At 46.9% G+C, this 27,822-nt stretch overlaps 1 long non-coding RNA gene across 1 annotated transcript; it reads right to left on the reverse strand.

Annotated features, from left to right (window-relative positions):
• Positions 1 to 19,676: 19,676 nt before the first annotated feature.
• LOC147725958 (uncharacterized) lies at positions 19,677 to 27,529 on the reverse strand. The gene is made up of 3 exons (XR_015309404.1): positions 27,417 to 27,529; positions 26,766 to 26,873; positions 19,677 to 19,820 (listed from the first exon to the last, which is right to left on the reverse strand). It is a non-coding gene; the product is annotated as an uncharacterized LOC147725958 (long non-coding RNA).
• Positions 27,530 to 27,822: the final 293 nt, after the last annotated feature.

Below are 27,822 nucleotides of genomic sequence, written 5' to 3' on the forward strand. Positions count from 1 at the left end.
ACGCACCACTGATGACGGTTGGCGAAGGGTCTCAAGGCGCAGAACATCGACCACGTCACGGAGGCCGGGCTCACCCACCATCAGAGCCGAGATGGCGAGCGCCATCCAAAACGTATCCAGAGACTCAGCTGTTGATGGAGGTGTCGCATTGACAGCGTAAGACTGCTCCGGGGGGAGAACGACATAGCATTGCTGTTATTGCAGGCTTGGGGGCGTGAAAAGGGGGGAGGGAGCGGGACGGAGGATGCGTGTGGCTGGACGTCCACTAAGGTACCATACCACAGACTTGTCCGGTTGGGGCATGACTGGGACTATACGTTCGAAGGTTCTAGGGGGTTGGGAGAGGGTGAAGGGGAAGTTGGGAGGGATGGTTGGGGGAGTGGGAGGGGGGGAGTTGGGGAGTTGGGGGACAGGGGACTGGGGAGCTGGGTGGGGGGGGAAAGGAAGGTCCGTCCAGTGCTCTTGATGCATCCGCACTGCCCCGACGGGGCTCTCATTTCCGTTTGGCTCACGGTCTGTTGCTCAGTGTCTCTGACCCACTGCTTCTGTCACATTGTTTCACTCACCCATGGGGGGCCTTAAAGTTGTGACCTTAAATGTCAAGGGGCTTAATAATCCCACTAAAAGAAGAGCGGTCCTGTCGTTACTGGAGGGCACGCAAGCAGACATCTGTCTTCTACAGGAGACTCATCTGCTGACGCGTGACTGCCATAGACTGCGGTCACGCAACTTCCCCACACAGTTCTTCTCCTCGAACACTACCAAAGCAGCTGGGGTGGCAATCCTAGTGTCTAGGTCCTTCAGGGGAGAGATTTTACACAAATTCGCAGAGCAGAAAGGGAGGCTTTTAGCGTATAGATTCAAACTGGGGGCCTTGGCGTTCACTATTGGGACAATATACAGCCCGAACGAGCATCAAGAACGCTTCCTTCATTCTGCACTAGTGGACATCACAGCGTCACCTGACAGACACATCATTCAAGGGGGGGATCTGAACATGGTGTTTGACTCGTCGGTGCATAGGTCGGCTCAGCGTCACCCACAAACTGGGGAATTGTCGCAAGCGGGGAAGATGCAACTGGCTGACCTGGATCTTCACGATCTTTGGCGCTGGCTTCACCCCTCAGGTAGGGACTACTCTTACTATTCGCATGCGCACAAGACATACGCAAGACTAGACTATCTGATGGTCACCGGTCCGGTCCGCGATCTAGCCGCGGCGTCTGAGATAGGTGTCCTCTCTCTTTCGGATCATGCGCCGGTTTCTGGGACCTTCGCTCTACCGTCGGATCCGGCTCATCGCAGGGTATGGCGCCTCAGAGACGCTCTCCTGCACACAAAAAAACAGTGGTGAACCGCATTATAGAGTCGATAGGGGAATTCCAGTCTCACAATGACAACGCTGACACCCCGCTGGCGACTCAATGGGCAGCACTTAAAGCAGTATTGAGGGGAGAATTCATCCCGATCTCCTCAGCGGAAAACAAGGAAAGGCGGCTAAAACGGGAAGAACTCACGCAAAAAGTCAGGGAACTTGAACAGGTACATCGCCGCACTGGGCCCTCAGGATTTGGAGGCAGCTGAAGGCAGCGAGGAAACTCCTGTCGACCTTGGACTTGGACAGAGTGGAATACGCGGCGCTGCATCTGCTTACTACACGGGAGGGGACAGATGTGGTCGTCTATTAGCAAACAAACTCAGGGTGGCACACCAATGTCATCGGGTAAAAGAGATTTTGGTTGGTGACGGGTTGATGGTCACCGACGACGCCGAGATAGCTGAAGCCTTTCGCCAATTCTACGCTGAGCTGTACGCGGGGGGAGAGTCCGATGTTGCGGGAACCGGAGGACTATCTGAACACGGTCACCCTTTCATCCCTAGCACCACAGCAAACAGAGTACTTAGAACAAGAGATCCGGACCGAGGAGGTTATTGCTGCCATCTCTAGACTTAAGCATGGGAAAGTACCGGGCCCTGATGGCTACACCACACTCTTTTACAGAACATTTAGCACCACACTGGCACCCATTCTAGCCAGACTGTTTAACTCCTTCTCCGCCCCAGGGGCTATCCCACCGGATCTCTCGCAAGCCACGGTGTCGGTCATACCTAAACCGGGAAAGGACCGGACCCACTGCAGCTCGTACCGGCCGATCTCCCTCTTAAATGTAGACCTCAAACTATACACAGGGATCCTTGCAGCTAGACTAGCACTACACCTCCCAGGTTTGGTGGAGCCAGACCAAGCCGGCTTTGTGCCTGGGAGACAGACCGTAGATAATACCAAGAGAGTAGTACACATCTTGGAAAAGGCCTCCCGGATCCCTGGAGAGAGGATGTTGCTGTCGGTCGACGCTGAAAAAGTGTTCGATCGAGTGCACTGGCCTAATCTGGAACGGGTGATGGAGAAAATGGGTATAGGCGAGAAATTTCGTTCCTTGGTGTTTAACTGCTACAGGTTCCCGTCGGCAGTGATGCGGGTGAACGGTTGTAGCTCTAAGCGGTTTGCCATTGAACGGGGCACTAGACAGGGGTGCCCACTGTCCCCACTCTTCTTCACTCTGTATATGGAGCCATTTGCCCAGAGAATACGGCAGAACCCAGACGCGACGGGCGTGAGGATGGGAGGGTATATCCATACAGTCAGCCTTTACGCAGACGATGTGATACTGGCACTGGAGGACCCGAGACGTGCCTTGCCCGCGTGTATTGGCAAACTAGAGGCCTTTTCGAGGGTGGCGGAATTCAGAATGAACATGGGGAAGTCAGCAGCACTAGACATCTCTTTGACACCCGCAACGAGACAGGAGTTGCAGGGGCTCTTTCCCATGCATTGGTCGACACACGAAGTACAGTACTTGGGTATCTTGCTGGCACCCACACTGCAGACGATGGTGACTGTTAATTATGCGGCTCTGGGAAAGAAGTTCAAGGAGGAATTGGGGAGATGGGGTAAGGGCACAATATCCTGGCTCGGCAGGATAGCGGCGATCAAGATGACGGTCTTGCCCCAGATCCTGTACCTGTTCCGGGCATTGCCGCTACAGCCACCCAAGGGTTGGATCCAGCAGACACAGGCGGACTTATCCCGCTTTGTTTGGCAAGGCCGCAAACCCCGGATGAAAAGGGCTCTCACCACGTTAGCGCCTGAGTCAGGGGGACTGGGTATCCCAGACCTACGCAAATATTTTCAGGCGTCGCAGCTGCAGTACCTGGTGGAGTGGAGCAGGTGGGAGTCAGACAAGCACTGGCTATTCCAGGACCAGGCGGTGGCGGGCCATCCCTTATAGGAGGTACCCTTCCTGCATAGATCACACCGCCCTCCGAACCTATACGCGTCTTATGTCACGCGGGTCCCACTGAGAGTGTGGGATGCTACCAACAAGAACCACGACCTCACCACGTTCCCCTTTCAGTTCACGCCCATCGTGGACAACCCGGACTTTACACCGGGGACGGAACCGGAAGCCTTCACGCACTGGCGGACAACCGGTTGCAGGGCACTCTTTCAACTGTATGGTGCAGACGGGGTCCTTCCTTTTCAGAGTCTCAAAGAGGACTATCAGCTGTCCGAAACGGACAGGATGCGATACTGGTAGGTGCGATACTGGGCCCTACAGCCACACGTGAGGGAGTCGGCAGACAGGAAACTGCTGCCATACGGGAAATGGTTGGTGACGTGCACTTCAGACGCAAAACTCATTACAGATCTCTATGAGATGTTACAGCCCCCTCCTTCCCACTTTCTTATCCCTGGCAGAGAATGATGGAACAGGGAACTGGGCAGGACGCTGAGCCATAAAGAATGGGACCAGATTTCGTATTGCGCAAGGCACTCCGCTTACCACATAGGCCTCACCGAAACATTTACCAAAGTGTGTCCACATATTGGTATCACACCCCGGAACGGCTGCATGAGATGAATCGGCATATAGAGAACACCTGTTGGCGCGAGTGTGGGCAAATAGGTACACTGACACATGTCTTATGGGATTGCCCACTTCTACATCCCTACTGGAAGGAGGTGATCGATGAGATTCATACTCACTTTGAAATAGAGATGCCCCGCCTCCCGGCATATGTCCTGTTGGGTCTCCCTAATGGCTTAATGTACCCACTGAAATCACGCAGAGGTAGGCAAATTGCCATATCATTGGGCTCAGCGGTCCAGAACATCCTAATACACTGGCGCACAACCACTACCCCTTCCATTACGGGTTGGCTACACAGATTGTGGCATGTCCTGGGCATGGAAAAATTATCACTCATGATGACCGGGGAGGTGGAACAATTTGAAGAGCTGGGCAACCATTTCATGCACTCCTAGCTACAGAATTCAAGGAACTTACATGCCCGAGATACCTGAGATTACTGAGGCTTACACCACCGATAGAACACACTGTTTACCAGCTATTGCACCGGGCAGAGTTTGAGAGGAGGGGCGGGGGCAGACATACACACATTAAACTACATAAGGCACTGGACGGGGAGGGAGAGGAGGGAGGGCGGGGAGGGTAGGGTAAGGGTGGGAGTTGGGGGGGTAGTTTCGCCAAAAAAGGAAGGGTATAGGTTTGTTCCTATCTGTGTTCTTTAACTCAAGACTAAGCATACAGGAGCGAAGCCGACAGGGCCCCCACTACAAGGCCTGGGGATCCTGAGCACTACTTCCAGATGGGCCCCTCGGCACACAGCACTGATCCAATTGCTTGAATGTTTCCTTATCTGTCTCTGTACTCTTTCAATAAAATACTTTAAACATAAACTGGCCTGGCAATTTGCACAATATTTTTTTTAACCATTAAATGTTTTTCTATCTAGCTTTAATCCCATGTTTTAGTCACACACAAGCTTCATTTTCACGCTCTTTTTATTGTAAAATTTGTATTTATTTATTTTTTAAATATCTTTATTCAGATTTTTAACCATTGCTTACAAAATCCTAAACACCTACCCCCCTCCGTGACGGACAGGTAAACCATACTACACATTGTCATCAACAGTATTACATTTTGATTTACCATGATTATATAACAATCATATAAAACATTTTCAGCATACAATTTCCAAAATCACGTGTATTATTCTGAGAGAAAAAGAAAAGAAAAAAAGGAAGTAAAGCGGAAAAGCTACAAAAAGATATCCAGGAAAGCTAGTTAGAAAACCTTAAAGAAAGCTGAGAGCATGTGGATAGTATCATACCGCTGTATTACTGATTTTGTATGGCGTGCCATTGTGTGAGAGGAGTCCAGATTCTCAGACCCCTTTTGCGGCGCGGTTTACCTTTCCGTTTGTAAATGGCTGCCTCAATGTTATGTATGGCCAATAGCCTAGCTAACCACTGCTGAAATGAGGGTGCAATAGTGTCTAACCATGCAGATGCGATGCATAGCAGCAAAACCAACATTGCGACAAATATGAGCTCATGGCCACTGCCGGGATTGTCTGGATCGTCTGCCCCTAGTAAGATTACCTCGCTTGTCAAAGTGACCTCTCTATAGAGGGCGGACGTCAAGAACCTCTCTATATCTTGTTTTAAAAATGTTAGTGCAGAACAAGAGGCGAAGATATGAATAGAGTCGGCATTGAATAATTTACATCTTGGACTGCAAGTCCCTTTGCCAGTTCCGCACTTAGCGATTTTGTCTGGTGTATAGTATAGAAAGAAACAGGTTTTATAAAATTGTGCCTGAAGCTTGGTGGAAATAAGAATGGTTTGCTCTAGCTGGTAGGTGTATAAAAATCCCTCGTTTGAAATCTCAAGTTTGCTTTGCCACTTTAGTGATGTTTTATCTAAATCATCCGGGAATATTGCCATCAAAGAAGCGTAGACTCCGCTGATAGTGTGGTCCCTAGAGTGAATAATTGTCTCAACCGGGGTTGACTTTTCCCCTAATGTCCTCCCCCGAGGCTTGCGTAGCAAAAAGTCCCTGATTTGAAGATATTTTAAAAAGTTCAGCCAAATTAGATGAAATTCTTCTTTCAGGACTTCAAAGGATTTAATCCCCTGTGTTGTAAACATGTATCCTAGCTGAGTTATTCCTATCCTGTGACATTTGTTTATGCAGCTATCCCTGAAAATACTTAGTGGAAGAATTGGATTGTTCATTACAGGAGTACAGTGTAAAATGTGTCCTATTCCTAGTATATTACAGCTTTCCATACCTTAAAGCTACTGTACAAAGTCTTGAATCTAACTTTTTTTGTGCTAGCTATCATGTACATTCCTCCACAAATAATCTCGGCTAGAGTTCCCCAAAAGCAGCTGAAATATAGATGGTGTATGTTCATCTGCACTTCTTTCATCTTGTAGTAACTCCCTGCTGTAGAGTAATACGGACGCCCAATAGTCCCTTCTTAGGTTGGGGAGAGCTAACCCGCCTCTATCCTTAGGGAGGGTGAGATATTTATAGGCTCTCCGGGGTTGTGCATATGCCCAGATAAATCTAGAAAATGTGCACTCAACTGCTGTAAAACACTGATTGGAGAATTCGAGACAAACTGCCCTAAATAAATATAGGATTTTGGGAAAGAAAACCATTTTCACTGCATTTGCTCTTCCGATTATGGATAGGTGGAGGTTATCTAGGCGTCGTAGATCTTTTTGTATTGAGCCCAATATTGGTTTAACATTAATATCCACCAATTCCTCAAGGTCAGAGGAAATGGTAACTCCCAAGTATGTCGCTTTCCTCACCACTCTAGGATTGTCCATCGCACTTTTTTGGTTCAGGACAATTTGCATCTTCCCTAGATTGAGCGCGTAGCTAGAAACGAGGCCACATTTCCTAGCTTCAATCTCGATGGGGTGCATTGCTATTGTAGGGTCAGTAGTAACTATAGCAATGTCGTCTGCATATGCTCATGTTTTTTTGGAGTATTCCTGTAATATGATAGGAGCTACTTCGTTGTTCTTTTCTAGGCAGCGGATAAAAGGATCTATATATATATTGCGAAGAGCAGTGGTGAGCATGGGCAGCCCTGGCGTGTTCCTCGGGAGATAGCAATTTACTTAGTTAAGCTTCCATTAACCAATACTACGCCCTTGGGATTAACATACATTTTTTGTATGGCCTGAATGAAGCTAGTTTGGAATCTTACCAATGCCATTGCTTTCCAGAGAAACTGCCAGGAGACCCTATTGAAAGCCTTCTCTGCATCCAGAAGGATCAATGCCATAGGGTCTCCTGCAGTCTACGTTCCGACAAAGAGAGTGATAACTCTCTGGATGTGATTTATTGTTAATCTCCCAGGAACAAAGCTGTGTTGGCTTTTGGCAATCACCTTATGTATTATAGGTGCAACCCTGTTTGCCAAGATCTTTGAATACATTTTTGAGTCTGCATTGATAAGAGTTATGGGGCGGTATGATCCTAGATGTTCTGGAGGTTTACTTTTTTTTAGGTAAAATAACAATTTTACCGCTGGACCAAGAATTGGGAGGCTGACCCCCAGAGACTATATGTATAACCAAGTCAGTTAAGATATGCTTGATTTGTTCTAAAAATATACCATACAACTCCGAAGGAATACTATCTAGTTTAGTGGCTTTCCCTTTTGGAAGACTTTTAAAAGCGGTTACGACTTCTGCTATTCTAGGGGATTCCTCCAATACCTTCTGATCATCATCCTCTAATCTTACACTTTCACCACTCTCTAGATATCTCTCTATTTCAACAACGTCCCCCCCCTACCATCTTCACTATATAGATCTCTGTAAAACCGCCAAAAGGCTTCTCCGATATGTTCTGGGTCCCTTAATTGCCCTGCCACCGGATTGTTAATTTCCCCGATTAAGTTAGAGTTGGTCTGTTGTCGCATTCGAACCGCTAATTGGTGGCCCACTTGCTCATTAACTTAGTTTACTAATTTCTTTCGTGTTGTGGCTTTCCGAATTGCTTTATCTGTAAAGATGTTAGTGATGGGTGCTTTAGCAATTGCTACCTGAACTAGGATGCTGGAGATTTCTATGGTTGTGTCTCCTCCACTCGTGGCACTGGCCAGTTTTTCTTCTGCTAGCCTAAGTTCGTCCTGTAAACTCTGCAAGGTTTCCCTTTCTTGTTTATTTGCACTAAATGAGTACTGCATAGTCTCTCCCCAAATCCCGGCTTTCAAGGTGTCCCAAACAATATACGATATTCTCGTCTAGGAATTTGGGGATCCAATTTCTCATATGGAGACAGTACTTCTGGTCACTCAATAGAGCTTTTTCAAATGTCCAGACAGTAGGCTTTAATTTTGCATATCTAACGGTTAAGGTACACAAAAGGGGATTATGATCAGATAATACTCGGGGCAATTTCTCAGTTTGGCAGTTATTTTTAAGTGAATTTGATAGTAAAATATAATCTATTCTTGCATGTGTACGGTGTGGAGTAGAAAAAAAGGTATACCCCGAGTCAGTGGTACTGGATGTCTGCCAGCTGTCAACAAGTCCATGTACAAGACCCATATTTCTTAGGGAGCGATATATCTTTGGTTTGCGCCCCTTGTATACCCAGTCACCTTTCAAAGACCATTCGACAGGGAGGTTTATGTGGAAATCTCCACAAACCATTAACGGGAGAGGCCAGTGTGAGAGCTCATTAGAGATTTCATGAAAGACCGCTGGATCATCTGTACTGCTCCGATATATAGCACATATTGTCAGTTTTTGGCCTGTTTGATATTGGCATTCAGTGATAGCTCATCGGCCAAATTTGTCAGCTTTAGAATGGCTAAAATCCTACCCACTCCCTTTGGACATAATGGCAACCCCCGTACTGAGCCCCTTGTGAGGTAGCACACACCAATGTGTACCCTAGTGCATTTAACAGCTGGCTCTGAGATCCTTTGATGTGCGTCTCTTGAATGCATACAATATTCGCCCCCCCCAATTCCGTAAACCAATTGAGACGGTTTGTCTTTTTTTAGGATCATTCGACCACATATATTTATGGATAGTATTTTTAACCCACCCATATTTCTAATGGAGTTGTACCAGAGCTATCAGTGTAATATGCAGGTTATAACATTGTTTATACCATTTTTAACCTTATACCTCTCCTTCTGTCTTTCTATGTCGCTTAAGTGCTTGTTCCTATTCCTTCTTGACATGAATATTATTAACCTGTCCGTCAGTCCCACTCTCCCCCCCCCTCCCCTCCCCAAGGTCCTCCGCCCACCACCCATCTTGGAGGTTACTTGGCTGCAGCGCCAGGGGTGTGACATCCGACCAACAATCCCTCAGTGAGCCCCCCAAGCCGTCCCCGTGTGTATAAAAACCTTCATTGTAGTGGTGGCTATGAAGAAAAAAAAACTGTTTACAGACCCCATTTTTTATTATTTTTTTTAAATAAAAACACAGCATTTCAAGCTGAGGAGATTCCCCCTATTCCCATAGCACATCTAGCTGCTCTAACAAAACAAACCATCTCTTGATGTGCTTTTAGTTAAGTGTTTAGCAAGGGGTTTAGTGGAGTGAGAAAAAGCACAGCAAAGAGTTATGATAATGGGAGCAGACATATAGTTTGGTTTCCAAATGTGTCTACCTAAGACGGATCCATTTATATTAATGCCACATTAATATTGTATTTGATCATTGTTTGTGGGCTGCAATTTCCTCCAAGTAATTTTGGCCTGGATTTCGGAGATGAAACTACGAGTAGCCCCATTAAAAATAACCTTGAGTCTAGCAGGATTTTGTAGGTATACTGTAGCCCCCAACTTCTGAAAAGGGTCAAAGAGTTGTCTTAATCTCCACCTACGCTCGACCGTGGTGTATGCGAAGTCTGGTCTGGTGAAAAAAGCGAATCCTTCAAATGACCGTTTGTTGTTGGGTCTTGCCAGATCAAATAGTGTTTGCCGGAGCAGAAAATTTCCAAAGAATACCAACATGGCCCAAGGATGTTGTTGTTATGCCTGGGTTCGCTTGTTAGGGAACATTGGAAATCGATGGGCTCTTTGTACTTCTTTGTCCCAGTCCGAATCCTTCAGCTCAGGAAAAGTGCCTTTGAGAGTAGAAATCATAAAGTTCCTAGGATCGTCCTTTTCAACTCCCTCCGGGAACCCCAGGAATCTCAGATTGTTCCGTCATTGCCGGTTTTCTTGCTCCTCTACCTTCCACATCAGATCCTTAACCGCTCCCTCATGTTCCTCAATTGTATTCTTGAGCTTGATGACATCCTCTGTCAGGATTCACCCGGCCGCTGGTAAATCACTGACTGCTTTGAGAGTCAGTAAGGGCTTGGAAACTACATTTTCCATGAGCCTTCGCGCGGCGCACTAGAATGACGCTGTGCGACCGGAAAAGATATCATGGCGTTTCCTGATGGAGGCGCTGCCGATTATTCTGCCTGGCGAGTAGTTTGACTGCTTGTGTTTCCTGATTTCCAGTCGGCGGTTGGCGTGTTGAGCTGCGGTAAGCTTAGGTCATCGCTATTCCGGAGCTTTGGATTACTTTGGTGGGGCTTAGGAAGCGCCCGCAACGAGAACGGATTCCCGGTGTCCCCTATTCCTGTGTTGTGGATTACTTTGGTGGGGCTTAGGAAGCGCCCGAATTCCAGAGCGGAGAACGCTGTTACAGGTTTTCCTAATAGCAAGCGGGGCGCTTGTGTTTCGAGGGCATTCCGGGGGAGCATGGTGTTTGCTTTAACTGCTCCGCTGCTATCTAAGGGGAGCGTGATTCTCCGGTCACTGCAGGACACCTAGGCTTAGGTGCCGCTTGTTCATCCTATGAACCTTCCCTTCCTGTTGGCGCTTGCAGAGAAGTATCTGTAGAGACGCTGTGTATTGCTTTGCGCTGGGCCTATTTTCTGTTTGCTAATTTTGTACCAGGAACTTACTTGGTGTACAAACATTCTAAGGGATGTATGAAGCATAACGGGATGGACTCTTTAACTTTCTGAGCCGACCCTGGTACTTTCCTATCATACATATCCTCGGAGGGGGAATCCTTACAAACATACTAGGAAGATACCTGAAAGGATTGATCTTTACTTATGTTTTGTGTCCTGGGCAGTCAGGTCATCTTCATCCCTAATTCGGGGTAGGTTTCCCTACCTCTTCTTGTTTTATCTGAGTAAGGGTACGGAAAGGGAGGTACAGTGGTTTACTGATGCTTTCCTTTTGTTGTGTCTTATAGTAGAGAAAACCAGGTGATGTAGAAGAAGCCCTTTTATATCATCCTTTCGTTTCTGCACTCCTGTAGGCTATTGCAGGTGAGGTAAAGCATAGTGTATTGTTTAGTTTAAGTTACCAGCGGAGGGCTAACATTTCACTCATCCTATGCTTTCTATATCTGCAGGTTTTCGGTTCCAGTTGCCCCGCTGTTCCCCTCCGGACCTACCTTTTCCCCCGCTTGATCTCCTTAACAGTCTGTGTCCTTGATAGCCATACTTGGGATGATCTAGAGGTGGGCCCCTTTTATAGCATCAATCCAATCCTGAGGAGCAACCACGACAGACCTGACAGAATAATCGGCCCAAGAGTTTTGCTCCTCCTGGTTGAATTGATCTAAGGGATGGCCTCTTTAGACGATGTACTGGCCGCACTTGGCTTAGTGCAGGCGGAACTAGCCACCTCCCGTCAGGAAACTGCGGCGTTGCAGGCACGGATGGATGCCTTGCAACGGAACCCTTTTGATGCAGGTAACCCTGCCCCTCCACCTGCCTCAGTAGTGGTAGAAATGCCTTCCCCTGTTCCCTTAGCTCCCCCTGAAAGATTTCTGGGAGATAGAAAAAAGGTGCAGGTATTTATGACCCAGGTGATGTTACATTTCACCTGTAAACCCAAGTGTTTTCTTACTAACCAATCCAGGGTTTCTTTTCTGATTTCCTACTTGGGTGGAGAGGCAGGTCAGTGGGCGGTCCCTATCGTCAAGAATAACGATGCGATCCTGTATGATTGGGATTTGTTTCGTACCGAATTTGAAAAGACTTTTGACAGGAGAGCAGAAACCTTTTCCGCTGATAAGGAGTTGCTTGTCCTCAAACAAGGCAATTCCGATTTAGTTACATATCTGAACCACTTTAGGAGGTTAATCGCAGAAACTGATTGGCCTGAAGTTAAGCAGATGGTTTTGTTCTACCAAGGACTCACAGACAATTTAAAGGATGTCATAGCCCAAGTTGAACCCCAGCCTACAACGTGTGCTGCTTTTATAGATCTGGCCTAGCGATTGGACCACAGGTTACGAGAAAGAAAAGGAGAGCTCGGAAGAAAAGACAGACCACTACTAATGGGGGATAAACCAACCAGTGGGGAAAAGCCTGACAGAAAAACCGAACCGATGGAAATTGGTGTAGTACGAGCGTCCCTCACCTCGAGTGAAAGAGAACATCGCCGCAAATTCGGGCTCTGTCTTTACTGCGGGAAGAAAGGACATTTCCTGCGCGAATGTCCAGTGAAGCCTAAGGGAGGGCGCTATCGTACAGGACAAGGAGCGGTATCCACAGTCGACAAGGGATCGGAAAACTCCAACGCTTGAGTTCAAAGGAAGGGAGGACCTCGAGCGCGCACTTCATCCCTTCAGTCACAGAAGAGGACTTAGTGGGAAACCAACTATTCTTTTTGGACATAGAATTATGGATAGACCAAAACGCCAAGAATATCCGAGCCATGGTAGATTCAGGTGCAACGGGTTGTTTTATGGATCTGACGGAAGCCCGGAGATTGGGGGTGACTCCTGTTGCTAAACCCGTCCCTGAAGCGGTGTTTGCCGTAGATGGTCATGTATTGGAATCTGGTCCTATCACCCAACATACACCTGAGTACGAGTTGTGGTATGGGGGTTACCACATGGAACGTCTTTCGTTCAATCTCATCAATGCCCCTAACTATGGAGTGATATTGGGACTCCCTTGGCTGAAGAAACATGAACCCTCCATTAGGTGGACGGAGCAGTCCTTGGAATTCTCTTCCCCGTATTGTCAAAATCACTGCATCAGAGAGAACCCTCGACCCTCTAGGGTGTTGGCTGTTACCCATCTTGTCTCTACCGCCGCTGAAAAGGAGGTGGTATTACCCAGTTGTTACCAGGAATATGGGGAGGTTTTCAGTAAAGTGAAAGCAGAAGTGCTCCCTCCTCACAGAGAATACGACTGCCGTATCGACCTAACACCTGGGTCTGTCATTCCATGTGGAAGGATATATGCTTTGTCACAACCCGAAACAAAACATCTCCGGGAATATTTGGATAACCTCCTTGCTTTGGGATTCATCAGACCTTCTAGGTCTCCAGCAGCTTCCCCGCTTTTTTTTTATCCCGAAGGCTAATGGGGAATTACGCTGCTGTATTGACTATAGGGCATTGAATGCCATAACGATAAAGAAGCAATACCCCCTCCCATTGATACCGGTATTGTTGGAGCAGGTGAGATCGGCCAGAATCTATACAAAATTGGACCTGAGAGGAGCCTACCATTTAGTGCGCATGCGAAGCGGCGACGAATGGAAGACCGCATTTAAGACAAGGTATGGGCTCTTTGAGTATCTGGTGATGCCCTTTGGGCTCTGCAACGCCCTTGCCTCATTCCAATTCTTCCTCAACAAGGTGTTAAGAGACTTCATAGACATCTTTGTAGTCGTCTTTATAGACGACATCTTGATCTACTCCAACGACGAACCAGAACATCAAACACATGTGTGTCAGGTACTGGAGGCTTTAAACCAAAATCATCTGTACTGTAAACTAACAAAATGTGAATTCCACGTAACCACCGTTGAGTTTTTAGGAGTCATGCTCACACCATCAGGGCAAATAATGGCAGAAAGGAAGGTACGTGCCATTGTGGATTGGCCTAGACCCACCTGTGTCAAAGACATTCAAAAACTCCTTGGATTTGCAAACTTTTATAGGAGGTTCATCTCGCACTTTTCGGACATGGTAACCCCACTCACGAAATTGACCCGGAAGAACACCCCCTTTGTGTAAGGCTTCGACGAACAAGCTGCCTTTGACCGATTGAAAACCGCATTCACGTCGGCACCTATATTAATCCATGCTGATCCGAAACTCCCCTTTGTGGTAGAGGCTGATGCATCAGAACTAGCTGTCGGGCCGTTCTTTCGCAAAGGAATGAGAGTACGGGTCATCTCCATCCCATCGCGTTCATGTCACGCAAACTTAATCCTGCAGAATGCAACTACACCATTGCTGAGAAGGAACTGTTAGCAATCAAGGACGCCTTCACCGAATGGAGGCATTGGTTGATGGGCGCCTCTCAACAAATCACGGTATACACCGACCATCGGAATTTGCAATTCATGCGAGCAGCTCGCCATCTCACCCCCAGACAACTTAGATGGATGCTTTTTTTTCTGAATTTCATTTTGTAGTTACCTTTCGTCCGGGATGTGACAACCGGAAGGCGGATGCTCTCACGCGTCAGGAAAGTCACCCTGCATTAACAGCGTTGCCAGAGACAAGCATCATTAAACCCCAAAAGGTAGTAGGTGTGATACACACTGAGGAGTTTCTCCACAAAGTTAAGAGAGGAGTCCAAACCTTCGCTTGGAAAACATGGATCCGGCTGCATCCTGAATGGAGAGTCCGTCAGGGGTTGCCAAGAAAAGGGTCTCAGTTGCTTCTTCCCACACTCGCTTTGAGACAACAAGCCTTCAAATGGTGTCACGATCTACCGTGTGCGGGACACACTGGAGGGAAGAAAACCTTGGAGAAATTGCTACGCACCTATTGGTGGCCAACCATCCGGCCTGATGTGTTTGCTTGGGTTCAACGATGTGACATCTGTTCGCAGGCTAAAAGCGATCATCGACCTGCACAAGGGCTTTTGCAAACCATGCCCACTCCTGTGAGTCCTTGGGAGAGCTTTTCGGTGGATTTCGTGGTGGGTCTCCCTAAAGATCACGGGATGACAGCTATAGTAGTAGTTGTGGATTACTTAACTAAGATGGGTCACTTTATAGCCTGTAAAGGGGTTCCCACAGCTAGCCAGCTCGCCCATTTCCTACTTCTTCATGTAATCCGGTTGCATGGACTTCCCAAGTTTATAGTCTCTGATAGAGGAGCACAATTCACCACAACATTTTGGAAGGTCTGGTGTGACAGGTTAGGCATTGCCTCTTCCTTGTCCACCAGCTTTCATCCTCAAACGGATGGGCAGACCGAAAGGTTAAACCAGACCCTCAAAGAATACCTAAGGTGTTTTGTAGATACCACTACTGAGGCATGGGTGGACTGGTTGTGGTCGGCTGAGGTAGCCTATAACGATGCAGTCCATTCGTCTACCTTGTTCACCCCATTCTTCTGTACCTATGGGTTTCATCCCAGATTTGCCCCCTTGAGTGTGCCGGTCACTGAAGCTCAGATTCTGCAGTTACAGTCCAGATTAGTGCAGTTGCGGAAAACAGTACTGCAAGCTAGAAGGAATCTTGAGAAAGCGAAACAGAAGTACAAGACTCAGGCTGATAAACACCGTAGGTGCTGCCCTGTATACAAGAAAGGGGATTGGGTGTGGTTGTCCACTCGAAATATCCGTTTCCGACGGTACAGTGTCTTCAACCCCAGGTTCATTGGCCCTTACCAAGTGATTCGCCACGTCAACCCTGTGGCGGGGAAATTGAGACTTCCATCGCATTTCAGGATACACCCGGTGTTCCATGTCTCGCTGCTCAAGCCTGCTCGGGGTCCTTGTTCTAAGGCCCCTGCGCCTGTGAGTGTACAGCAGGATGTGGAGTACGAGGTACGGTGCATCTTGGACGCTCGTAGGGTGAGAGGTAAACTCCAGTACTTGGTATCTTGGAAGGGTTATGGCCCGGAGGAGGACTCTTGGGAGCCTGTTGGTGCTATACATGCTCCCAGACTGGTGCGGAGGTTCCATTTTTCTCATCCTGGTAAACCTGGTGGCAGTCAGTGAATGTTGTGAGAGGGGGTGTACTGTCGGGATTCCCCCGGCCGCTGGTAAATCACTGACTGCTTTGCGAGTCAGTAAGGGCTTGGAAACTACATTTCCCATGAGCCTTCGCGCAGCGCACTAGAATGACGCTGTGCGACCGGAAAAGATATCATGGCGTTTCCTGATGGAGGCGCTGCCGAATATTCTGCCTGGCGAGTAGTTTGACTGCTTGTGTTTCCTGATTTCCAGTCGGCGGTTGGCGTGTTGAGCTGCGGTAAGCTTAAGTCATCGCTATTCCGGAGCTTTGGATTACTTTGGTGGGGCGTAGGAAGCGCCCGCAACGAGAACGGATTCCCGGTGTCCCCTATTCCTGTGTTGTGGATTACTTTGGTGGGGCTTAGGAAGCGCCCGAATTCCAGAGCGGAGAACGCTGTTACAGGTTTTCCTAATAGCAAGCGGGGCGCTTGTGTTTCGAGGGCATTCCGGGGGAGCATGGTGTTTGCTTTAACTGCTTCGCTGCTATCTAAGGGGAGCGTGATTCTCCGGTCACTGCAGGACACCTAGGCTTAGGTGCCGCTTGTTCATCCTATGAACCTTCCCTTCCTGTTGGCGCTTGCAGAGAAGTATCTGTAGAGACGCTGTGTATTGCTTTGCGCTGGGCTTATTTTCTGTTTGCTAATTTTGTACCAGGAACTTACTTGGTGTACAAACATTCTAAGGGATGTATGAAGCATAACGGGATGGACTCTTTAACTTTCTGAGCCGACCCTGGTACTTTCCTATTATACATATTCTCGGAGGGGTAATCCTTACAAACATACTAGGAAGATACCTGAAAGGAGTGATCTTTACTTATGTTTTGTGTCCTGGGCAGTCAGGTCATCTTCATCCCTAATTCGGGGTAGGTTTCCCTACCTCTTCTTGTTTTATCTGAGTAAGGGTACGGAAAGGAAGGTACAGTGGTTTACTGATGCTTTCCTTTTGTTGTGTCTTATAGTAGAGAAAACCAGGGGATGTAGAAGAAGCCCTTTTATATCATCCTTTCGTTTCTGCACTCCTGTAGGCTATTGCAGGTGAGGTAAAGCATAGTGTATTGTTTAGTTTAAGTTACCAGCGGAGGGCTAACATTTCACTCATCCTATGCTTTCTATATCTGCAGGTTTTCGGTTCCAGTTGCCCCGCTGTTCCCCTCCGGACCTACCTTTTCCCCCGCTTGATCTCCTTAGCAGTCTGTGTCCTTGATAGCCATACTTGGGATGATCTAGAGGTGGGCCCCTTTTATAGCATCAATCCAATCCTGAGGAGCAACCACGACAGACCTGACATCCTCTTCAAGTTGTTCAGTTCTCACTTCAACTGATGCCATACGATCCGCAATCTCTGCGCAAGTCTTTCCAACTTTTCTGACTGCCCCCTGTAGCTTCTTAGCGGCTAGGCGGGATCTGCGGCTGTCGATTTTACCTTCAGCCTGGAAGCTCTTGATGGTCTGCAAGATATCAGTTAAAGCAGGTTGCTGGTTGTGCTCTTGAGGCAGGATTTCTCTCCTAGCAGTATTTCCCGTGGGAGTCTGGGGTCTATCCAAAGGTGATTCAGGATTAGAAAGTACTGTAAGAGTAGTGTCCTCATAGTCCCACTTTAGCTCAATATTGTCATCACTGTTAGAGGAGTCATATTCCTTTGTTTTGCGTTGACCCCGGTGGTTCTTTTTTCTGGCCTTTTTAGTGGGCTGCCTGTGTTTCAAAGGGTCTGTATTTGAACTGCTATATCATTTGACTCCATCTACCTTCCCGTTGGGAGCCTGCTACCAAAATTTTGGGGTGCAGTCAAAGGAGTCGAATTTCTGCTATGGATATTGTTCAGGGTATTGGAGCACTCTGGGCTCTTTGTTAGCCCCTCTGCCAACCCCCCCTCCTGTTGATTTGTAGGGGTGATAACAACTGTAGGTACAACATTAACAGGGGAAGATAATGTATTTGTATCTTCTTGTAGCAGTGGCAGCAGCACTTGGGCCTCACACACTTCTTTTTACTCCTTTTGTGCCATTAATACCAAGTCATCAGCGTAGCTTCCTCCTACCATGGAGCCATTTCCTGCATTCATTGCTTTGCTTGTAGTGCCAAAGCTCGTAGTTACAAATGGTTGTGTGCTGGTATTGTCTTTGATGAGGTGCGCCGTGCCTTTCTTAGTAACAGCAGACTTTATCACCTCGCACACAGTGCCCTCTGTGCTAGCAACTTCCACTTTTCTTCCTTTATCCCCCCACACTTCGGCCTCGCTCCCAGGGACTCAGGTTTTTTTTGCCGTGTCAGAATCGGCGCTGTGTCCCCCTGGGAGGAGCTGGAGACATTCTTTATCTTTCCTCCGCACCACCCCCTTACCGGTCATGCTGTCCTTACCAGAGCTGAATTGTAGAAGCGCTATGCCGATGCTGACGCTTCTTTTCCAAGGATGCAGAGTTCCCCTACGTGGTGCAGCAAATCAGTGATTGCTTTCCACGTCTCTCCCGTGCCGTGATGCGAGCTCTGAGATCGGATGGTGGTCACGCAGGGCAGCGGCAATCAGGGATACTAGAAAGATGCAAGAATCCTTGCGGCAGCAAAACCAGCGTATCTTGAGACAGCAAGTGTTCCGAATGCCGGCATCCCTTAGGTTTGCCCATATCTAGTGACATGATACGATTTTCCAAGGTGAGTCATAGCCCTTGGAGGCGCTCTTCACACAGGGATGCTCAGCGGAGCTGAACTACGGCACAATCAGCCGGATGCCAATTTTGCCTCAGGGGTCATATGATGCACCAATTTGTATTGGTTTTAATTATATAAATACAATAAACTTACTTAAATGGGCTCAGCTTAAAACCGTGGGACTGGAAGGACACAAGTAGTTAGGCCATGCTTCAGGCGAGGAACAAACACAAGAAGAGGAAGGAAAGCTCAAACATCCCAAGGAAAAAAATCATCAAAAGAGATTGACGAGGAAGCTAGCCGATGGTAAGCAATGGTACCTGACCATACCTCTTTTCGCAAACCGCTACATAGCGCTGTCCGGTAGGAAAGACCTAAAACAAAGCCTATATCTAACAGGAAATGTTCTCTAAGGAAGTGTAAGATATACACACATTAATACGTAGGATATCTGTTTTTAACTTGGGGCAGGCAAGCATACATACAGTCAGTAAAGAAGAAACTTGCAAATCTAAAAAACAAGGTAGATAACATGTGAAAAATATTTCCCATAATTCAAGTAGCATTAAGTTGGTCAACAGCATTTGCTACATTTCGATGAAATTAAGTTCTTCAATGGAGGAAGTAGCGGCTCCTTCATCACAGGCATTTGCAAGTCTGACAGACCGACTGGTCTAGTTTAAAGTGACACTTAAAGTCCCAATTTGTCCCGTTAACAAATATGCTGGAGTGGAGTGAAGTCTGAGAGCACCAATTACTTGAATCAGAGTATCTCTTATCCTGATAGAGTGTCAATTTTATTTATAATTCGAAGTGAAACCACTCCTCACCAAATGGAGAAACTCAGTGTTTCTTTGGAATTGAATATTTACACAGCACTCACTAACATAGTCCATACAACTGTATTTTTGCATACCAAAAAAATAAGCATGCAATGAAAACTCAATATGCCCCAACTTGCCCTGGATATTAGATGTAACAGTAATTCTAGTGCACTACACATTATTTTAAATTTAGAGGCCACATAGTTCGCCAACAGTGGTATCCCGACCAATACATGAGGAAAAAAAAAGACATCTCCTGAGATGGTTTATTGGCTTGCTTAAGATGCTCCACTTTGGTGAAGGAATATTTTTTAAAAAAAATATTTTGTGTACAAAGCAGTTGCTATATCTTGGTACGGAGTGTCAGAGTCCGACTTGGTGCTGGGAATTCGGAATGCCTGGCGCAGTTTTGGAGAGCGGAGAAGAAGATTGTGTGCTAAACCCACACAACTGGAGGATAACCAGTACAACGCCATAGACTAGAAGAAGAGAGAATAATTGAAACAGGAGTCATTTATCCGACTTGTCATAAAAAATAGTGTACAAAATCTGTTGTGGATTCCTTTAACAAAAGGAAAGATCAAACAGTCAAACAAACAATATCCAGAGAGCTCACAAACACACATTAAGAGGATTGTCTACCTGGCACTTTTCTCTAATAATAGCTACCTCTTGATTTTGTGGTGCAGTTCAGGCCAAACCAAAATAAATGCATCAATACTGCACTCTGCCAGCTAATTGGATAAAAAAGTCTAGCTGGTCGTTTCGTTTCAAAAACTTTATTCGATTCATAAAATGGATCATAAAAGTATTGAACATACAATTCATCATGCCTCAAAGGATAAGAAAGTTCTTATTTAAAAACACAATTTTTCAGAATTTATAAGAAGACATAAAAATGACCATAAAATGTACATAAGACATGATTTTCACCAAGAAATGTTCTATACAACGTAATGCTACCCATAGGCCTTCCTGATCTTTAATGAAATTCTAATAAAATTTAGCATGGAGCAGCAGGTTTCTACGGAGGATAATGCTAACAGATATTCATACCCTTCTTTATAAGTGCAAGGTTGCCTCCCCTTCAAGATTGGTTTAATAAACCGAAGTCTTGGCTCTTGGTATAAAGAGCAAAAAAGGACCATATGTAAAGTGCTTTGACTATCCCTATTATTACATGGACAAGGGGGCAGCCTCTCACACCAACCCCCTTGTTTTGGGAATGCAAGCAAAAAGTGCAAAATGTCCAGTCTAAACCTTGTTAGTAGGAATCACCATTGCACATTAAGGGTAAATGTTAGGTAAAACTGGGGTTGGGGTTTACAGGCATATACAGTAGCATTGTCAGTAGCATTGTCCAAAGCTGGTGGGTTCAATGATTTCCAATACCTTACTTTTATGTCCACCTTATAGTTTCCCTCAATTTTTTCCGGATTGTCATAGTAGGAACCCAATCCAATCTTGTTTAGCATATTACAGACATAAGACAACCAGGGGATCTGTTTTGAGTTTTCTAAAGCCATGCAATCGATGATAATGTCTTTAGTAAGTTGCAGGTCTTCAGACTGCCAAACTTTACCCCATAACAGTAGAGGAGACAAGCGAATTGTATCAGAAACACTGACCATACCAATTTCTTTGTGGCAGAAAATATTTGAGCAGGCTTTGGAAACTGATAAGACCCTTTTTATAAAAATTATTTTCCACCACCTGTATCACAGATGGTGTTTCCGTCCCCCACCCCTGCCCCATAAGTGGCTACTGATAAACATTTTGAAGAATATAGGGTTCTGAGGTGCATAACATGTTTTTGCCCCAGTTTACTACAGAAACAAAAAATACCTTCTATCGCCCTTGTCATGTTCTGGGCTCGAACCTTCATGACCGGCGTCCAACTTAATTTACTATTGAACAGATTACCAAGGTAGTTAAAGTTTCCCACCTTTCCAATTATGCGATTGTTTACCACGAATTTCCTAATATTTGACCCTTTGGGGCCACAAGACATTACAAAGGATTTGTCAAAGTTCACCTTTAGTTCAAGATCAAGCATGAATGTATTGAAGGCATCTAAACACACTTGCATGCTATTTCCTGTTAATGTCATTAGGACGGTATTGTCTGCATAAGAAAGCATGGGAATACTTTTACCATTAATTTTTGGGAAGTCACAACCCTGGTTTAAAAGATACTTTTCTAATCCATTTGTATAAACCAAGAAAAGAAAAGGCGCCAAAATGCATCCTTGACGCACGCCTTCAGTTGAAGGTATTGGTTTTGTTATTTCCCCTCCAGAACCAAATCTGATGGATACAGTTGTTGCTGCATGTAACCTGCGGAGCAGTGTAACTAGAGGTTCCTCAAAGCCCATATCATCCATCATCAATGGGATATTATTATTATTATTTGGGAACCATCCAGGGTAATCTGCGCCCTGAAACCTTGGTCTTCGTGGGTTATAAGGAACTTGTGTGAAGGGGCCCATACTTGGTGGTCCCATGAACGGGCCAACTGTCTCATGCCAAGTTGCGTGATAATTTTGTGGGCCTTGATTCATGTTCAGATTATGTGCCCAACCCATGTGATGTTCACCATTTGTTCTGTACCCACGGTGGTTGGGGTTTTGGTTTGGGGCAGTCTGATAAAGGTTGGGATAGAAATATTCAAGTCCCACACACTGAATATCCCCCATCCTACCAAACCTCGCCTTACTACAAATGATGTCCTTAACCCAATTGTCTCTAAAGTTAATCAGGATGCAATCTCCCTCCAGGTCTTTTTTACTTGGCCCGACCCAGGGGACCCTTCGCACACTTAAGATTTTTGTGGCAGTGTCTTCGGTTAAAGGCCTATTAGTATTTAGCCAAAATTTTGTTTTATTTAAGAGGTCCTCCCTTTTCTCATATTTGTTCTCTGGAATTAATGGAACACCTGTCAGGATTGCCATATACGGGGCAGACTCCGGGGGTATATTTACATAAATCTGTTCACCTTGTAAAGGGGTTTTACTAGGGACAAGATGTTCACTAGCTGGAGTTTCTTTCCCTTCAGTATTAGGCAGGGTCGGGGCAGCTGTGTTTACCGGTGTAGCCACCACCATAGAGTTGTTAGACTTAGGGCCTGCAGTAGTGGCTGGCTTAGTTTTAGCTAAAGTAGCTGGTGCTATACAAGGGGTGATACCATTGAGATCTGTAGACACTGCAGATTTAGGTTGCTGTAGTTGTGTCTGGTTGTTCTTGGAACCCTTTTTTCCTAAACTAGAATTATTGCTATGGCCACCAGTAGTAACGGGTTGTTTGTTATTACCTACAAGACTCTCCAACAGAGCGGTGTTTTTAGATGTTAAAAACTCCAATTGATCTAATTTTAGATTTATAATTTGAGTTTTTTCCATCAGGGGATTCAGCAGACTTTTTGTCAACTTCTCAAGACTGGCCATGAAGTCTTTATCTTCTTTATAAGTTGGTTTTTTATCTAAGTTTGAAATGCTTTTTTCCATGTTCGAAAGCTGGGATCCTATCTGTGCTAGTCTATCTTCAAAGGGATTTAGGAGCTTTTTAAGTATTTCCCATACCACAGTCAGGAATTCAACGTCTTTCCCTTTTATGACACAGAATGGCACCCCACTAGATTCATTCTCTATAACGAGATTCTTGTTATCATGAGTTACCACCAGCGACTCTATATCAACTTCTGGTGTCAAATCAGAAGGCTGCGTGTTGATCATTGGGGGCGGAGATGGTGGCTTGGTAGATAGCTGTGCCTTCGCAATCTTAGCCTTTTTCCTAGCGTATGCTGTTAAGTTGTTACGTTTCCTTTTAGTATATGGCCCTTGCTGTTTAATGTCAGAAATTCCCTGACTCGGCTCCATTGATTTTGGTCTTTGCGCCATTTCCGGGGAACCTCCATTACACTCCTTCATTTCCCCTTCTAACCCAGCCATAGGAGTTTTTAAAGAGTTAGAAAATACTGATGGTAAGCCCTCCTTTGTTAAGGATATAATGGGTGCTAATGGCTGGTGAATATCTGCCTTGGTTTCAATCATGGTAAGAGGTGGGCCAACTAAACGGTCAGGGGTTTTTGCGAAAGCTATGGGCCCTAGTGAAGATTTTTTGGCCGCTGCTAACTCCTGTGACAGCCTCCTTGCAGCTTCCAATTCAATCGAAACTCGGTGCTGCATTTTGGCAATCTCTGTGTCTATGGCTGTGTGAGTCCTAGTGATAAAGTCATCTAGAGTACCATTTTTCAATTTGGATTTGGCAGCCCTCTCTTTGTACTCACGGGATGACATAATGGGTTGTCAAACGGACCGAGGATTAGGGCCAAAATGGGATGGCCCAGTCCAGTCCTCTCAGTCCTCGAACGGCCTCAAACGGCCCGGTCTTTGCCCGGTCTTCGCCCCGAGCTGCGTCCCGCGCTGCGGGAGTCTGAGGATGTAATATAGGGGGGCGTGTTAGGCGGGGGGCGGGCCAGCAGGGAGAGCGGACCGGATGGTGGTTCCCGGTCTAGCAGGGGCTCCTGGTAGTTGGAGTCCCCCGCACACTCACAGCCCCGCCGAGACTCACGCCCAAGCCGCCTTGCTGCCTGAAGGTCCAAGCCCCACGCACTCCTGAGCGAAGCAGCACCCGCGGAGCGGGTGCGGCGAGGTGTGGGCGAAGTCTCAATGGAAAATGCCGCCTGAAGAGGTATGCCTCCGTGGATGCTGGTAGAACAGAAATCCCGCCGATGAAAGGTGCAGGGCGCCTTTACAGCCCTCAGGTGGGCGGGGGGCGGGCCAGCAGGGAGAGCGGACCGGATGGTGGTTCCCGGTCTAGCAGGGGCTCCTGGTAGTTGGAGTCCCCCGCACACTCGCAGCCCCGCCGAGCCTCACGCCCAAGCCGCCTTGCTGCCTGAAGGTCCAAGCCCCACGCACTCCTGTGCGATGCGGCACCCGCGGAGCGGGTGCGGCGAGGTGTGGGCGAAGTCTCAATAGAAAATGCCGCCTGAAGAGGTATGCCTCCGTGGATGCTGGTAGAACAGAAATCCTGCCGATGAAAGGTGCAGGGCCCCTTTACAGCCCTCAGGTGGGCGGGGGGGTGGGCCAGCAGGGAGAGCGGACCGGATGATGGTTCCCGGTCTAGCAGGGGCTCCTGGTAGTTGGAGTCCCCCGCACACTCGCTGCCCCGCCGAGCCTCACGCCCAAGCCGCCTTGCTGCCTGAAGGTCCAAGCCCCACGCACTCCTGTGCGATGCGGCACCCGCGGAGCGTGTGCGGCGAGGTGTGGGCGAAGTCTCAATGGAAAATGCCGCCTGAAGAGGTATGCCTCCGTGGATGCTGGTAGAACAGAAATCCCTGGTCGCTTTTGGAAATGTCTCATGCTGAAAAGAAGACATGTTTTTGCTTGGAAACAGCATTGGGTAGGACTGGTTTCTCTGTAGTATCGTACAATGTCATTGTCAGTTTGCTGCTCATAGCAAATGTTTTTAAATCACTCCTTTCACTAGACCACTTTGGGTCTATAACCCAGTCTCAATGGAAAATGCCGCCTGAAGAGGTATGCCTCCGTGGATGCTGGTAGAACAGAAATCCCGCCGATGAAAGGTGCAGGGCGCCTTTACAGCCCTCAGGTGGGCGGGGGGCGGGCCAGCAGGGAGAGCGGACCGGATGATGGTTCCCGGTCTAGCAGGGGCTCCTGGTAGTTGGAGTCCCCCGCACACTCGCAGCCCCGCCGAGCCTCACGCCCAAGCCGCCTTGCTGCCTGAAGGTCCAAGCCCCACGCACTCCTGTGCGATGCAGCACCCGCGGAGCGTGTGCGGCGAGGTGTGGGCGAAGTCTCAATGGAAAATGCCGCCTGAAGAGGTATGCCTCCGTGGATGCTGGTAGAACAGAAATCCCTGGTCGCTTTTGGAAATGTCTCATGCTGAAAAGAAGACATGTATTTGCTTGGAAACAGCATTGGGTAGGACTGGTTTCTCTGTAGTATCGCACAATGCCATTGTCAGTTTGCTGCTCATAGCAAATGTTTTTAAATCACTCCTTTCACTAGACCACTTTGGGTCTATAACCCAGCCGCTCAAACTCTCCTAACTGTACATCTGAAACACCAGCTACTTGGGCCCGAGAGACCCCGTCACCTTTCAGTTGTCCACAACATGGAGCCCACATTTTTACAATACTTTTTGCAAACTTCAGGACTATCACACCTCCTTGCTACTAAGACTCCTCTTTCTAGTCCTGGTCTTTTCTTTCACAAGTCACTGTCTTCAAGTCTAATGTGCCATTAGGTTGAACGGGAATGAACCAAAACAACAAGTCTCAGAACGGACTAATGTGATGAATGAAACTCTAAACTAAACAAAGATATCTTCACGACAAGGCATCATGTGGCAACCATAAATATGTGTTATCTAACAGGCCATGTACAAGGACAACCCAACCCAACATTCCTTACAAACAAGCTTCCTTCAGTTGACAGCACCCACAAGGTTCTTCAAAACCAGATCCAAAGACAATCCCTGCAGGATGAGGACATTCATTTAGTGTTGTGTGCCAGCATGTCTGCAGCCAGACCTTCCCCCACCTTGTTGCGTCTCCGCTAACTCCCCAAGACCAACTTCAAGGTATAGATGATCTATTAAAAATCTATGGGAGTTCTAAAATACCAAAGCAACCTGTGACCAATCCACATACGTTCAAGCATATAACTTACCAAATGATTCAGCCTACCCAGCCAATATTCCTCTGTGCCCAGCCCTCCTACCGTCTCCCCTTATTGTTCCTCATCTGCAAGACCCAATTTGGATCCTGGATCCCAAAGATCCACCCATCAGACCAACCGTACTAAATAGAGACCCTTGGCTCCGGTGGTTACATTGCTGGAGTACTAAAATGTAAATGTAAATTGATACTTGTATAGCGCACTACTCAGCCGCAAGGGTCTCAAGGCGCTTGTACGAATACCGCTGTGGTACCCATCCTGGCTTTCCCTGTGAGGCGTCCACTCCTGGGCACCCCCAAGGTGGAGGCCAGGCAACCTTAGCGTTGTGGAGATTAAGCAAGCTATTGCCCAGAGTTGCAGAGTGGGACTCCATGATTGGAATAGGCACAGAGGCGAGAATTATCAGGTCCGTGGAATTTTGAGCCCAAGACCCGCCGAGGTGGGGAACTGAACCTCTGCATCAGGGTCTGCCGCTCTAACCATTGAGCCACACTTCTCCACGCACTGGAGAGTACCGCAAGATAATTAATATTTCTAACACTATTAAAAGCAGCACTACGGTCCATGTGACATTTTTGGCATGTAAGAAGAAACAAATAAATATTAATAAGCACCCCTTCGATTCAGTGTGAGGGTTCTACATGGTGGATAAGCTGCCTCAACAGGGTTTAATGGAACGATGCTTAAGGACAGTGGATGATACAGACCAATCAATGGTACTTACAGAAGGAACAGTGGCAGCGATGGGGATCATAGCTACAGAGACTGCACGGATGAAGTTGGTAACATACTTCTGAAATCTGGACAGCTCAATTTTTCTTATTGCAAACATCTGTAGAAAAAGATACCTTTGATTTCAAAATGGGAAACAGGTGGTTGCTGGAAGAAGAATGGTTTCAAAGTTCAAAAGCAGCAGAAATCCACTAACACAAACACCACAAACTTCAGATAGAGAGCACCCAAGTGTACAGTAACACATGTACATCAATATTGCTGCCTATCACACTGCTCACAACTATGCCCGCTACCCACTTATGTCATACACTACATACAATTCTTGTCAAATACACGTTTTTCCCAACACTACAAACCACCTAGAAACACAACAGAACAAGGCAAATATCTTGCAGTCTAGGAAAACAATGTACAGAATATTTAACATACTTTGAAAGGCTCTACAGAAGATGTGCCTCTTCAGAGCGACTCACGGGCAGGCCCAGGGACCCTGTGAGCGAGGCACAGAGAGGGTGGACATTTCGTGACTCAGGGCTTGTTACAGAGACAAACATAGGTAGCTGTTTTGTGTACACCTGCCAGTGATGAAGACAAGAATTGAAAGCAATCTTCTGCATAATGAGATTTTAAAAACAATCACCTCCACGATGAGCAAATTCAGGACCCCTAGCGAGATTGGAATAATCCACGTGGAATCAGGAAGAGTGAGGGCAGGAAACCACAAGGTGTCGCCTTCTGCTAACTGCATCCGAACAGATTCAACTGTGAACCAAAAACAAGTATTCAACTCTCTTATTGAAACAGGATTATGCATAGAAGTGTTTTCAGTAAGAGACACACATCCAGTAAAAGAAACAACTCACATTAGAAATATATGTTCCCTCTCAGTGTTGCATTGATGGCTCAAACACATGAGCAAAAACAAAGTGTAGGTCATTAAAATAAAATATTTGATCTGTCATGCAACTGAGTTGACCTAATGTTTGTTTGAGTGTGATCAAAGGCTTTCAGGCGTATCTTCAAAGTGTGACATTACAGTGGTCAAA

Source organism: Lissotriton vulgaris, chromosome 3_1 (genome assembly GCF_964263255.1).
Source record: "Lissotriton vulgaris chromosome 3_1, aLisVul1.2, whole genome shotgun sequence".
NCBI classification, from domain to species: domain Eukaryota; kingdom Metazoa; phylum Chordata; class Amphibia; order Caudata; family Salamandridae; genus Lissotriton; species Lissotriton vulgaris.